Source organism: Oryctolagus cuniculus, chromosome 21, assembly GCF_051225735.1.
Source record: "Oryctolagus cuniculus isolate XC-2025 breed Fujian yellow rabbit chromosome 21, ASM5122573v1, whole genome shotgun sequence".
Taxonomy (NCBI): Eukaryota; Metazoa; Chordata; class Mammalia; order Lagomorpha; family Leporidae; genus Oryctolagus; species Oryctolagus cuniculus.
In genome coordinates, this window is record NC_142887.1 from 34,429,928 (window position 1) to 34,443,915 (window position 13,988).

A 13,988-nucleotide genomic window follows, 5' to 3' on the forward strand; every position below is an offset into this window, starting at 1 on the left:
AAACAAACCACCACCCCTGAGCTTCTCATCTCCTCCTCCTTTTGGGAGGATTCTGACCATGACAGTTTTCAGAAGGAAAATGTGTAATGTCATATATTCTGCATTACTCAGCAAATATGGAGCCAGGGTTATGTGAATGGCTTAGTGGTCAAGTCTGGATTTAACCCCTGCTCTGAATACTTATGCCAGCTTCCTGCCTATGCAACCCTGGAAAGCAGCAGTGATGGCCCAAGTAGCTGGGGTCCTGCCACCCCAGAGGAAATCTGGATTGAGTTCCCAGGCCCTCACTTGTGTTCCCTGTCCACAGCAGGCATTTAGGTGTCATTCGGGGATGAAGCAGTAGATGGGAGCTCTATGCCTCCATCTCTTTCTCTGTCACTCATATCAAATTAAAGCAAGGCAAAAGCTTCAATGAACTCCAAGTAGTACCCATTCACATTATATAAAGTGCAGTTTTTCCCCTCTAATCATTCCAACCATGGAGGGTTACCATTGACCAAATAGGCTCACATGCCAATGTCAGGGACATGCTCCTGCCTCCTGCCCTGGAATATTGGTCGATGGCCAAATTATCACAGGACCTTAATGGCCCGCTATGGTTTCATCAGCCCTCAACCAGGAGATTCAATCTAACTCTCAAATCCCTGATTGCCAACCTGGCACTTCTCACCTTCACCTGTGCATCTCAGAACACCCACGCTTGTGGTCCAGTCCAGGTAACACAGCTAAGAATGGGACTCAGCAACTACCTGAGCCAGGGAACCAAAACCCCTAGGAAATCCAAACCGCTGGGGTGTGAGGTAGGTGTGTGGAGTTCTGGTGCCATGGGTTAAGCTGCTCCTTGTGATAGGAGCTTCCACTGGGTTGCATCCAGGCTGCTCCAATTATAATACAACTCCTGCTAACAAACCTGGGAAGGCAGCAGAAGATGGCTCAACAACTGGGGCTTCTGCCTCCCAGGTGGAAGACTCAGAGGCCTAGGCTCCTGGCTTCAGCCTGTCCCAGTGCAAGCTGTTCCAGTCTCACACCTCTCTCCCTAGCTCTGCTTTTGAAACAAAAAAGGCACTGGGTGTGAGGCTGAGTCAACCAGGAACTCAGCAGTGCACAGCCTTTTCCCTCATCTCCATGCCTTCTGAGGAACTGTCCATGAGACACCTGTACTATTCAGTACCAACCAGTCATGATCTGAAGACTGAGATCAAGACATCTGCATTGGTCATGGAAGGCACTGGAGAAAGGCAGAGTGGGAGAGGCCATGTCGCAGCCCCCTGGGCCAGGGACCCCTCTCCTGCCCCTCCCAGCTCCATCTAACTCTCTACCTCCTTGTTACTGCTGAAGGCCTTGCACAGGACACAGCTGCTTAGGTCCTTCACTGCACCCTTAGGCCCCACTGCTGCTCTCACCCCCAGTAACTTCAGCCTCTGCATTCCAAGTTAGCCTGGGACCATGGCATCTTTACATGGGATCCATGTCCCCTGTCATTGTCTGAGGGAGGCCACAGCCCTCTAGCACCTCCAAACACACACTTCAGTATCTTCCTCACTTGAACTCTCTGGCCATCAAGGAGTTTTCACACTAGTAAGCAGAGAACTCTTTTTCAAACTCAAATTGGTTCTTGCCACTCCCCTACTCAAAGTGCTCTATTGACTCTCATTTATAGCGAGAACTCTGCAAGCAACATTAAAACATCCAAAATTACCCCAAATTATTGTCCTGGACAACGTTATTTTCCAGTACACAATTAAGTCTGTCAAAACAAGCCAGAGTTTGCTTTGACCATGAGCTTGCCCATGGTGGTAAGTACAATGGTCCCAAGCCCAAATGTCAAAACTATCAAGGCAACATTTAACTTTGTTGATACGTGAAGTGGCTGACAACTTCCCTTAGATAAAAGACAGACTAACCCAACAGCATTACAGGAGAGCTGGGTCATGAGGGAAGTTCTGACACACTCCTGGGAATCCAGAAATGCACAGGTGCGCCCTTCTCTGATGAGAGAGGCTCACGGTGCTGGACTTCTCACACACATAATGACTAAAGCCAAACATCCAGTTCCTCCTGGGGTACTAGAATCTACCCATGTGCTGGGAAGATGGCACCAATGAACACCTTGAGCAATCAGGCTCTTATGAGCTTGTCTGGCAGACATCTCACTCATGTTGTGCCACCTTGTTGTGAGCCCAGGGGGGCCTCCAAAGGAATCACTGACCCTGGGAGTGTACAGGATCAGGATCTCCCAACATAAGCAGAAAATCAAGGGAAAAAAGCAGCCAGTTGACACTATCTCTGAGGAAGTACAGACATGGATCTCACTAGTTCCTGGGCACTCAGCTTTTACAATATACTCAAAGAAATTCAGGAAAGTATGCAAACAGAGTTCTGGAATTCAAAATCAGAACAATTGAAAGGCTCACCAGAGGGGCCAGTATTAGTTTTCTAGTCACCATACCTCTTTATTGCAATCTGTGTGGCATTAAAACTGGAAGCTGGACCATGGTTCTGGAGGGCAGAGCCTGAGGTCAGGAGCCTCCTGCCCTCTGCTCTATCTGCATGCTCCAGGCTAGGACCCTTCATGGTCTCTTCCTAGCTTCTGGCAGTTGCTGCAGTCCTTGGCTTGCTTGCTTTGCAGTGCATGCTTCCACTCTCTGCCTGGGTCATCCCAGAGCAGCCTTCTTCCTTCCTTGTCTAAGAGGCCACATTTCTCTGCCAATGGAAGGACAATGGCATTTAGATCAGGACCCACTCTAATACAGGATGATGTATCTTCACTGATTCTACCTGTGAATACCTTTTTTTTTTCCAAAAAAAAATGCATACACATACCCTGAGGGCTAGGACTTGAACATAGAGGACATAACTCTACCTATAATAGGCCTTTGAGGAGGCAAAAGCATCAGTGAACTTGTGGATTAGTCCCTTCAGATGACCCAGTCTAATGAATAGTTAGCAAATAAATAGAGTTCCAGAGACCTGTGGAACACTACTAAGAATACCACATAGTCACTGAGTCCCACTGAGAGATGACAGAGAGAATAGGATGGCAAGACTACATAAATTATATCCTAAGCTTCCCCCAGTGTTTTTAAAACCTGCAACCACAATATGCAAATGTTGGGTATTAGCCCTAGTCATTAAGCTAATGCTTAGGACATCTATGTCCCACATAGGAATTCTTGCATTTGATCCCCTACCTCTGTCTCTAGTTCCCGCCCATGTGCATCCTGGGAGACAGTGGTGATGGCTCAAGAAGTTGGGTGCTTTCCAGCCACATGGAAGACGTGGATCAAGTTCTCAGTTCCCAGCTTTGGCTCCTGTAGTTGTAGCAAGCATTTTAGAAGTGAACCAGCAGAGGACATCTGTTTGATTCTGTCTATGCAATTAAAAAATAACCAGGAAGTTCAATGTACCCTGGCATTATAATTTCATATCATAATAAGCTGAAGGCCAAAGAGAGACTCACAAGAGTGAAACACTATGTATAAAGGACCTGAGAGATCAACACTAGGATGCCTGCAAATTGTTCAGAAAAGTGCTGCCAGTGAGGTCGCAAAATTGGGAACTTCAAACACTGCTTCAGCTAATCCCCCCAGAAGTGTGACACTTTCTCAGAAAGTTAAACACAGGGCTTCTGTGTGGTCCAGATATTCTGCTCAGGGATATCTAAGCAGGAAAAAAAAATCTTTCCTTCATGTAACAATCTGAAGCAAATGTTCATAGTGGCAGTAGTCACAGCAGCAACAAAAGTGGAAGTGGCCCACTTTCACATGTGGAAATGTTGAAGGGCCTGTGTATTAGGATGACTGTGAGGTTAAAAATAAGTTAATTCAAAGCCTGAAAAAATTGGCTGCTATGTCATAAGAGCCATTGACATAAGTATTCACTTCCCAAGTATCCAGTAGAGTTAAGGAGACCTGAGTGCTAGTGTCCTCAGAGGAGGGTCCTCACAGGTGACAAATCAGAAAATAGGGCTTTCTCTTTCACACTGGCATGGGACTGATTCTTCACAGCTCACGAACAAAACCTATGGTCTTGAGATGTAGTGTAGGCAGAATAGCGGCTGTGTCTTCTGATGGTTTCAAGGCACTGAAATAAATGAGATTAAATGACTTCCCCAGATTTACTTCACTGATGATTCGTGAATCTTAAGGTGAATGTACAGCTGGATTCCCTAAGCATGGAGATCCCTGAACCCTGAGACCACAGATGCTACCCTGGCCATGGAACCAAGGACTGTCCTCCCACACTTTCCAAAAATCTCCTGGGGGGTTGCAAGACACAGCTGATGTCCTTGAAGATGTACATGACCCCAAATCCCAACTAACCTCATGGCTCAATATTTCAATCCCTGACCAAAATGCAAATACTTCCCTGACATGCAGCCCCGCTGAAGAATCAGGGGGTCCACACAGTGTCCATCCCACCATGGCACATGGCTCAACCTACCACTCTGCATTGAGGCATCGCTGTGGTCAGGGACCACCTGGAGTGACCAGTACACTGCTCAGTTCCCAACAGTCAGAAGCCAGGACATTCCAAACCAACTGCCCATGTGACAGGCAACAGAACTTGGTGAGGAGCAGTGAGGAGGCATCAACTTGGATGTGGGCCTGCAGGGCTGCTGCTCAGCTGCTTCAGTGATATCCACAAGCCCCTGGGTCTCAGAGTGAGGGCTGGACTTGGGTTCACATCTAATCATGGTTGGCACAAGGTCTAGAATGGGGGAGGGGTCATGGACACTGCCTACCCCTCCAGGATATGACCAGGCCATCTCTGGGACCTCAAGGGAATCAGCCCTCACTCACAATACAGTCCTATAGCTTTTGTCCAGAAGATCCCCAGGATTGTTCACTTAGGTTTTGGCAGAGTTCCCAGCCAAAGGTGAAGGGTGAGAGTTTAGCTGTCTATCCAAGCACCCCATGTGACTCCACATCCCTAAGGGAGTTCCCCATGCAAACTCTGTCCTCACTTCTGCCCTTGACCAGAGAGCTCAGCTGCTTTGATCCCATTTACTCAGCCTGCCAAGTTCCTCTGTCAGGTCAGGGTCAGCACCTGTCTGTGGTACTGGACTGATGGGTAGGACATAAGGGAAGGGCCCCAGGATCTTTCTGCAGGGGTGCAGGTCTCTCTGATCACCACCCTGAGTTCACTGTGCCACCCTGAGGTGCGGCCTTTGATTCAGGTGCTCATGACCTCTGCGCAGGCCTCACTGGCAGAACAAACTCACCACCATCCCTGCAGCTCAGTGAACACTTCCAGCAAAGTGCAACCACTAAGTCCCCACCAAGACAAGTAACAGGGTCACCAGGAAAGACCATGACAGGGAGAAGCAACAGGGCTGTGGAGCATCAAGAGCATGTTGGGGGTGAAGCAATGGCCACCCAGAGCAGAGCAGCACACGGCCTCCTCCTTTAACCCTGTGCCAGCTGTAGGAATTATTCATTTGACTGCTGCCCTTCCAGTGTCCAGCAACAAGGAAAGCAGAGGACACAGAAGAGGAAACAGGAGACACCAGCAGGGCCACTGCCCAGGGTGCAGAAGAACCACCCGTGGATATTGGGGCAGGTGCTGTAGCGCAGTAGATTAATCCTCCATCTGCAGTGCCAGCATCCTATATGGGTGCCAGTTTCAGTACCAGATGCTCCTCTTCCAGTCCAGCTCTCTGCTATGGCCTGGAAAAGCAGTAGAAGGTGGCACAAGACCTTGGGCCCTTACACCCACATGAGAGACCTAGAAGAAGCTCCTGGCTCCTGGCTTTAAATGGGCTCAGCATTGGCCATTGCAGCCATCAGGGCAGTGAACCAGAAGATGGAAGACTTTTCTCTTTGTCTGTCCCTCTCAAATAAATAAATAGAAAGAAAAATCTTTTTTAAAAAGCCCATGGGTATTTCTTTCCATGCCAGTCTCTCCTCTTGGGGCTTACAGCTGTCTCCGGGGGACCATTTTGCCTGCATTCCTGCCTTTCCCTGCACCTCTTGGCCAGATTATCTAAGCCCTAGGGATGTGGACCCTCATAGCTGCTGCTGTCCTACCGCCCAGGCAGTGTCTGACGAGGGACACATGGCCATGGATGCAGGACCCCCTTGCCAACCTGCTTCCTGCCTTTCTCTGGCCTCCAGACCTGATTCCTTAGTCTCTTCATCTGCAGACCCTCCCGTCTGTCTGATCCTCTCCTCCGCCCTCCAACCTGTGGCACACCTCTTACTCAGGAGAACCCCTCGTCTTGTGGCCTCCAGCTGTCTGAACATTGAAATTAGATGGCAGTGTTCAATACAAAAGCCTCCCTGTCTCTTGTGCTCATGTGTCTGCTCTGCAGATCCTGTATCAGAAAGCATTGGACTGTGTGACAGCTACCAGGGAAGGACTAATCCTATTGGAAAGTTTCCATCATGTGGGCCAGGGGGCTGTGGAGCCCAACACACTGGTGTCCACAAGGACTGACACCTGAGCAGGAAGCCTGTGGCTGAACTGAAGGGATGGGAGCCCAGGATTCTCTCCTGGCTGAAAAGAGTGGCTGCTTCTCCTTAACCAATTACAGGATGGGGGCCTCTCAGCTGCCATGCCCTGCCTGTGGTCCTTGTGGGACAGAACAGAGTCTTTCCTCCTGGCCCCACTCTCTGGCCCACCCAATAGAGCTGTCTTGCAGGAAGGTTGTAAAGCCCTCACCTGTCTGCACCGCTGGCTGATTCCGTGAAAGAATGCTGTGGCTCAAATGTCCTCCCAAAATACCTGTGCTGGAAACTTAGCCCCCAGTGCAATGGCATTGGAAGGAGGGACCTTTTAAAAAAAAGGCTTATTTCTCTGGAAGGCCAGAAACAGAGAGAGAGATTTTCCATCTACTGGTTCATTCAGCAAATGACTTCAACCATCATGGTTGGGCCAAGCCAAAGCCTTGAGTTAGGAATTCCAGCTGGGTCTCCCACATAGTGGAAACGGGGCAAGCATTTGGGCCAAATTCTGCTGCTTGCCAGGTGCAAAAACATCAGCCTTGCCTGGTACCACCAAAGCCTGACTGTACTCAATCATTTGAGCATACTTTACTCCACAGTGCCCCCTGCCAGACAGCAGGGACCTAGTAGGTTCAGCCTGTAACATGTCCATGTGCCAGCCTGTAACATGTCCTTGGCTGGCGGGCTCCCTGTCTTCCCCCACCACTGGGGCAACTCCAGTGTTCTCATTATGCATTTAAAAGATTTTTAACGTTATTTATTTTGTGGTGACAGCATCATGGCACTATGGTTTAGGCTGTCAACAATGACACTGGCATCTCATGCTGGAGTAATGCTTTGAGTCCTGGCTCCTCCACTGCATATCTGCCTTCCTCCTAATGTGCCTGCAAAGGCTGAAGGCACCCCAAGTGCGTGGGTCCTTGTACCACATGCGGGAAATCATGATGGAGTTCCACACATGGCTGCTGTGGCCTTCTAGGAAGTGAACCAGTGGATGGAAGATCTCTCTGTGTCTCCCTCTCTGTCACTCTGCCTTTCAATACTGAATACATCTTCAAAGTCTTTAAATTTCTGGAGAGGCTGAGACACAGATGGTACTCCCATTTTTTGGTTCATTCCCAAAATTCTTGCAACCAACTGGGATGAACAAGGTAGGGACTGAATCTGGGAGCTGGAAATGCAACGAAGGATTCCCATGTGGCTGTGGCTAGCAGGAATTGACTTACTTGAGCCATCACTGGTGCCTTCTAGAGTCTGCATTAGCAGGAAGCTGGAATCAGGAGCTAAAGACAGGAAGAACTGAACCTAGGTACAATGAGGTAGGTTTCTTTTTTTTGTAAATATGCGTTGTATTTATTTGAAAGACAGAGTCACAGAGAGAGAGAGACAGAGAGAGAGGTCTTCCATCCACTGGTTCACTCCCCAGATGGCTGCCATGGCCAGAGCTGTGCCAATCCAAAGCCAGGGGCCAGGAGCTTCTTCTGGGTCTCCTATGTGGGTGCAGGGGCCCACGAACTTGGGCCATCTTCTACTGCTATCCCAGGCCATAGCAGAGAACTGGATCAAAAGAGGAGCAGCCTGGACTAGAACCGGTACCCATATGGGATGCTGGCCCATCAGGCCAGGGCTTTAACCTGCTGCACCACAGCACCGGTCCCGATGTGTGGGTCTCTTAATGAGCATCTTAATCACTAGGCTGAATGTCCTTCTAGTGATTCTTACTATTTTTTGATCATCAGCTTTGCCAATAACAATGTGCACTGGAAACACAGCAAATTTGTTGCCACAAAAATTAACAAGATGCTTTTCTTGTATAACATTCTATCAATGTAGGCAGAAACTGAAAATCACAGGTTTCATTTTTTAAAATAAGTTGGTCCATGCCACTGAGATCTGGTACCAGACAGGGATGCCCACTCTCACCACTGCTATTCAACATAGTTCTAGATGTTTTAGACAGAGCCATCAGGCAAGAAAAAGAAATTAAAGGGATACAAATTGGGAAGGAAGAAGTCAAACTATCCCTCTTTGAAGATGATATGATTCTTTACTTAGAGGATCCAAAGAACTCTACTAAGAGACTATTGGAACTCATACAAGAGTTTGGCAAAGTAGCAGGATATAAAATCAATGCACAAAAATCAACAGCCTTTGTATACACAGGCAATGCCACAGTTGAGAAAGAAATTCTGAGATGAATCCCATTCACAATAGCTACAAAAACAATCAAATACCTTGGAATAAACTTAACCAAGGATGTTAAAGATCTCTACGATGAGAATTACAAAATCTTAAAGAAGAAATAGAAGAGGGTACCAAAAAATGGAAAAATCTTCCATAGCCATGGACTGGAATAATCAACATCATTAAAATGTCCATTCTCCCAAAAGCAATTTATAGATTCAATGCAATCCCAATCAAGATACCAAAGACATTCTTCTCAGATCTGGAAAAAATGATACTGAAATTCATATGGAGATGCAGGAGACCTCAAATGGCTAAAGCAATCTTGTACAACAAAAACAAAGCCAGAGGCATCACAATACCAGATTTCAGGACATACTACAGGGCAGTTGTAATCAAAAAAGCATGGTACTGGTACAGAAACAGATGGATAGACCAATGGAACAGAATAGAAACACCAGAAATCAACCCAAACATCTACAGCCAACTTATATTTGATCAAGGATCTAAAACCATTTCCTGGAGAAAGGACAGTCTATTCAATAAATGGTGCTGGGAGAACTGGATTTCCACATGCAGAAGCATGAAGCAAGACCCCTACCTTACACCATACACAAAAATCCACTCAACATGGATTAAAGTCCTAAATCGACAACCTGACACCATCAAATTATTAGAGAACATTGGAGAAACCCTGCAAGATATTGTCAAGGCAAAGACTTCCTGGAAAAGACCCTGGAGGCACAGGCAGTCAAAGCCAAAATTAACATGTGGGATTGCATCAAGTTGAGAAGTTTCTGTACTGCAAAAGAAACAGTCAGGAGAGTGAAGAGGGAACCGACAGAATGGGAAAAATATTTGCAAACTATGCAACAGATAAAGGGTTGATAACCAGAATCTACAAAGAGATCAAGAAACTCCACAACAACAAAACAAGCAACCCACTTAAGAGATGGGCCAAGGACCTCAATAGACATTTTGCAAAGGAGGAAATCCAAATGGCCAACAGGCACATGAAAAAATGTTCATGATCACTAAGCCATCAGGGAAATGCAAATCAAAACCACAATGAGGTTTCACCTCACCCCGGTGAGAATGGCTCACATTCAGAAATCCACCACCAAGAGATGCTGGTGAGGATGTGGGGAAAAAGGGGCACTAACCCACTGTTGGTGAGAGTGCAAACTGATTATGCCACTATGGAAGTCAGTCTGGAGATTCCTCAGAAACCTGAATATAACCCTACCATTCATCCCAGCCATCCCACTCCTTGGAATTTACCCAAAGGAAATTAAATTTTCAAAGAAAAAAGCGGTCTGCACCTTAATGTTTATTGCAGCTCAATTCACAATAGCTATGACCTGGAATCAACCTAAATGCCCATCAACGGTAGACTGGATAAAGAAATTATGGGACATGTACTCTATAGAATACTATACAGCAGTCAAAAACAGTGAAATCCGGTCACTTGTAACAAAATGGAGGAATCTGGAAAACACTATGCTGAGTGAAATAAGCCTGTCCCAAAGGGACAGATATCTTATGTTCTCCCTGATTGGTGACAACTAACCGAGCACCAAAAAGGAAACCTGTTAAAGTGAAATGGACACAATGAGAAACAGTGACTTGATCAGCCCTTTCCCTGACTGTTGATGAACAACTTAATACATTATCCCTCTTAGTATTTTTTGTCTGTTCTACCTTATACTATTGTTTTAATTCTGTAATCATTACACAGTTATTCTTAAGTGTTGAAACTTAACTGAAAGGTGATCCCTGTTAAATATAACAGTGGGAATAAGAGAGGGAAGAGATGTACAATTTGGGACATACTCAAGCTGACTTGCCCCAAACGGTAGAGTTAGAAACATACCAAGGGGTTCCAATTCAACCCCATCAAGGTTGCATGTACCAATGCCATCCCACTAGTCCATTTGATCAATTTCTGTTCACAGTTGATCAGAATGATAGGACTAAGAACCAAAGGGATCACATAAACAAGACTAGTGTCTGAAAATACTAACCAATAGAACAAAAAGGAAAGAATGAACCAACATGGGAAGCGGGATACAATGCAGACTCATAGAATGATGATGTCCTAAACAGCTCTCTGGCCCCAGAATCAGCCCTTAAGGCATTTGGATCCAGCTGAAAAGCCCATGAGAGTATTTCAGGCATGGAAAGCCAAGACACTCTGGCAAAAAAAGGACCTAAATGAAAGATCTCTGCAAGTGAGATCCCAGTAGAAAGAACGGGTCATCAAAGATGGAGGTACCTTCCTCTGAAGAAAGGAGAGAACTTCCACTTTGACTATGACCTTGTCTAAATATGATAAGAGTCGGTGAACTCAAAAGGATTCCATAGCTATGGCAACTCATGACAAGAGCTGTGGGGAGCAGGGTCCATCTCCCACAACATGGCGGGGCGCCCGGGAGACAAGTAAGAAGGAGGTACCTTTCTCTGAAGGGAGGAGAGAACCTCCACTTTGACTATGACCTTGTCTAAACAAGATAAGAGTCGGAGAACTCAAGGGGCTTCCATAGCCTTGGAAACTCATGACTGGAGCATAGGGAGATTACTGATGCCATAGACAGGAGAGTCAATTGGTAAAGTCAACAACAGGAGTCACTGTGCACTTACTCCTCATGTAGGATCTCTGTCCTTAATGTGCTGTGCATTGAGATTTAATGCTATAACGAGTACTCAAATAATATATTTCACTTTGTGTTTCTATGGGGGTGCAAACTGTTGAAATCTTTACTTAATGCATACTAAACTGATCCTCTGTTAAAAAAAAAAAAAAAGAAAAGAAAAGAAACTATCAACTCCCAACTTGACTCTCACTGGGATTAAACATGACAATAGGTCTGATCTGATTTCATCATCATTAAAAAAAATCATCTATTATTTTTCACTTTATGTTTCTGTGTGGGAGCAAACTGTTGAAATCCTTACTTAATGTATACTAAGCTGATCTTCTGTATATTAAGATAATCGAAAATGAATTTTGATGTGAATGGAAGGGGAGAGGGAGTGGGAAAGGGGAGGGTTGTGGGTGGGAGGGACGGTATGAGGGGGAAGCCATAGTAATCCATTATTCGTACTTTGGAAACGTATATTCATTAAATAAAAGTTAAAAAAAAAAAGTACTGAGACTGTGGACTGAAACTAACTCTATGCATCTGATCTCCCACCATATGGCACTGAGAGGGAGCAAACAAATCTTACACAGCTGCTTTGTCAATTAGCTGATTCCTGACACAACCTCTAATTGGAGGAAAGTGGCATGCTCAGTACGTGGGCAGCGGAGCATGGATTGGTGGGAGAGGACTATAAAAGGGGGAGAGAGACAACATGTGCGGCCCCCTGAGAGTTGGTCGGAGAGCTCATTGTTGCCGCTCCTCCACGAAAGCGGGTGAGCGGTGGGGATGCCGCTCCTCCGCAGAGGCAGGGGAGTGGCAGCAAATCCGGGAAGGACAGGGGAAAGAAAACAGTGTCTGGTGTTCTTCCTCCGTGAAAGTGGGGGAGCGACAAAGAGCCTAGGGTGATTACTGATGCCATAAACAAGCGTGTCAATTTGCTAAGTCAACAACAGGAGTCACTGTGCACTTACTCCACATGTAGGATCTCTGTCCCTAATGTGATGTAAATTGTGATTTCATGCTATAACTAGTACTCAAACAGAATTTTTCACTTTTCCCAGGCCCTCACTTGTGTTCCCTGTCCACAGCATGCATTTAGGTGTCATTCGGGGATGAAGCAGTAGATGGGAGCTCTGTGCCACCATCTCTCTCTCTGTCACTCATATCAAATTAAAGCAAGGCAAAAGCTTCAAAAACTCCAACTAGTACCCATTCACATTATATAAAGTGCAGTTTTTCCCCTCTAATCATTCCAACCATGGAGGGTTACCACTGAACAAATAGGCTCACATGCCAATGTCAGGGACATGCTCCTGCCTCCTGCCCTGGAATATTGGTTGATGGCCAAATTATCACAGGACATTAATGGCCCACTATGGTTTCATCAGTTCTGAACCAAGAGATTCAATCTAACTCTCAAAACCAGCTGATGGAAGAACTCTCTGTCTCTCCCCCTCTCTTTCCACCACCCTGCAACTCTTTCAAATAAATCAATAAACTTAATAAAAAAAAAAGTTAGTGTGGGTCATAGGAGAGTGTGAGGGATGGTCAGGTAGTTAGGTGCCTGACACCCATGTGGGAGATCTGGATTAAGCTCTGATCTGAGCTACTAACTGGACACAGCCCAGTTGAAAATATAATAAGTCAATCTACACAGAATACACTCTCATGACTAATCAGATCCCAGAGCAAGTATGGGAGCACCTCAAGATTACTCTGTGTATATTTTTTTCTGGCTCCTGCATGGCTGAATACTTCCTTAAAAAACTTTATTTACTTTTTTTAAAGGAATACAAGTTTCAAATATACAACTTTAGGAACATAGTTATTCTTACCACCTAATTCCAATCCTACCACCAACACTCCCACGTTTCCCGTTCCTCCCACTCCACTTCCCAATCCCATTCCCCATTAAGATTCATTTTCAATTAACTTTGTACATAGAAGACCAATACTCTGCTAAGTAAAAGATTTCAACAATTTGCATGTACACACACAAACACACAGACACAAACTATTGAAGAAGTAGTTTTACAGTTAACTCTCATAATTCAACTCATTGAGGACAGCAGACCTGCATGAGAGTTAGTGTACAGTGTTTCCTGTTGTTAATTTAACAATTAGCACTCTCATGTAATGATGTCAGTGACCACCTGAAGCTGTTGACATGAGTTATGGCTGAATACCTTATAATTTTCTTAAATAACTGACAAGTGACACTGAAATTTTTCATCTCAAAAGTCACACAGTTTTATTGTACCTCACCCTTTAGCAAACAACTCATGGGACACTTCAACAAAAAAAAATTCTCTAATTACTGACGTTAACAGGAGCCACTTAAATGGAAAGGAAACAGACATCATACAGCATTTGCTATAAACCACAGCAAAAACTGAGATGCATGCAGATCCCTCCACACCACCTATTCCTGGAAAAGATTTATACTCCACTGAAGACATGGGATTATAGGGGGAAAAAGTGTTTTTCTAGACAACTTGCTGACTCCTTGAGACAATGGAATGCACGTGGGGAACTGTGACATTAACTTGATCCTTACGCCAAGGATGATGGTAAGAAAGGGGGCAGCTCACACACATCACAGCCTCACAGAGACTTTCCCCCTGTCACTCAGCCATGCAACAGGCCCCACGCCACGGGTTAGGCTAACACTATCAACACATTCTCTTTCATTCCAAGAGCTCCATACTCCACAGTT

The 13,988-nt window shown here is 45.7% G+C and overlaps 1 long non-coding RNA gene across 1 annotated transcript in view; it reads right to left on the reverse strand.

The window, feature by feature from the left end:
- Positions 1–2,316: 2,316 nt before the first annotated feature.
- LOC127485381 (uncharacterized) overlaps positions 2,317–13,988 on the reverse strand; it is a 50,556-nt gene continuing 38,884 nt past the window's right edge. The window contains exon 3 of the long non-coding RNA XR_016227185.1: positions 2,317–2,703. This is a non-coding gene — a long non-coding RNA (uncharacterized LOC127485381). The remainder of the gene's footprint in view (positions 2,704–13,988) is intronic.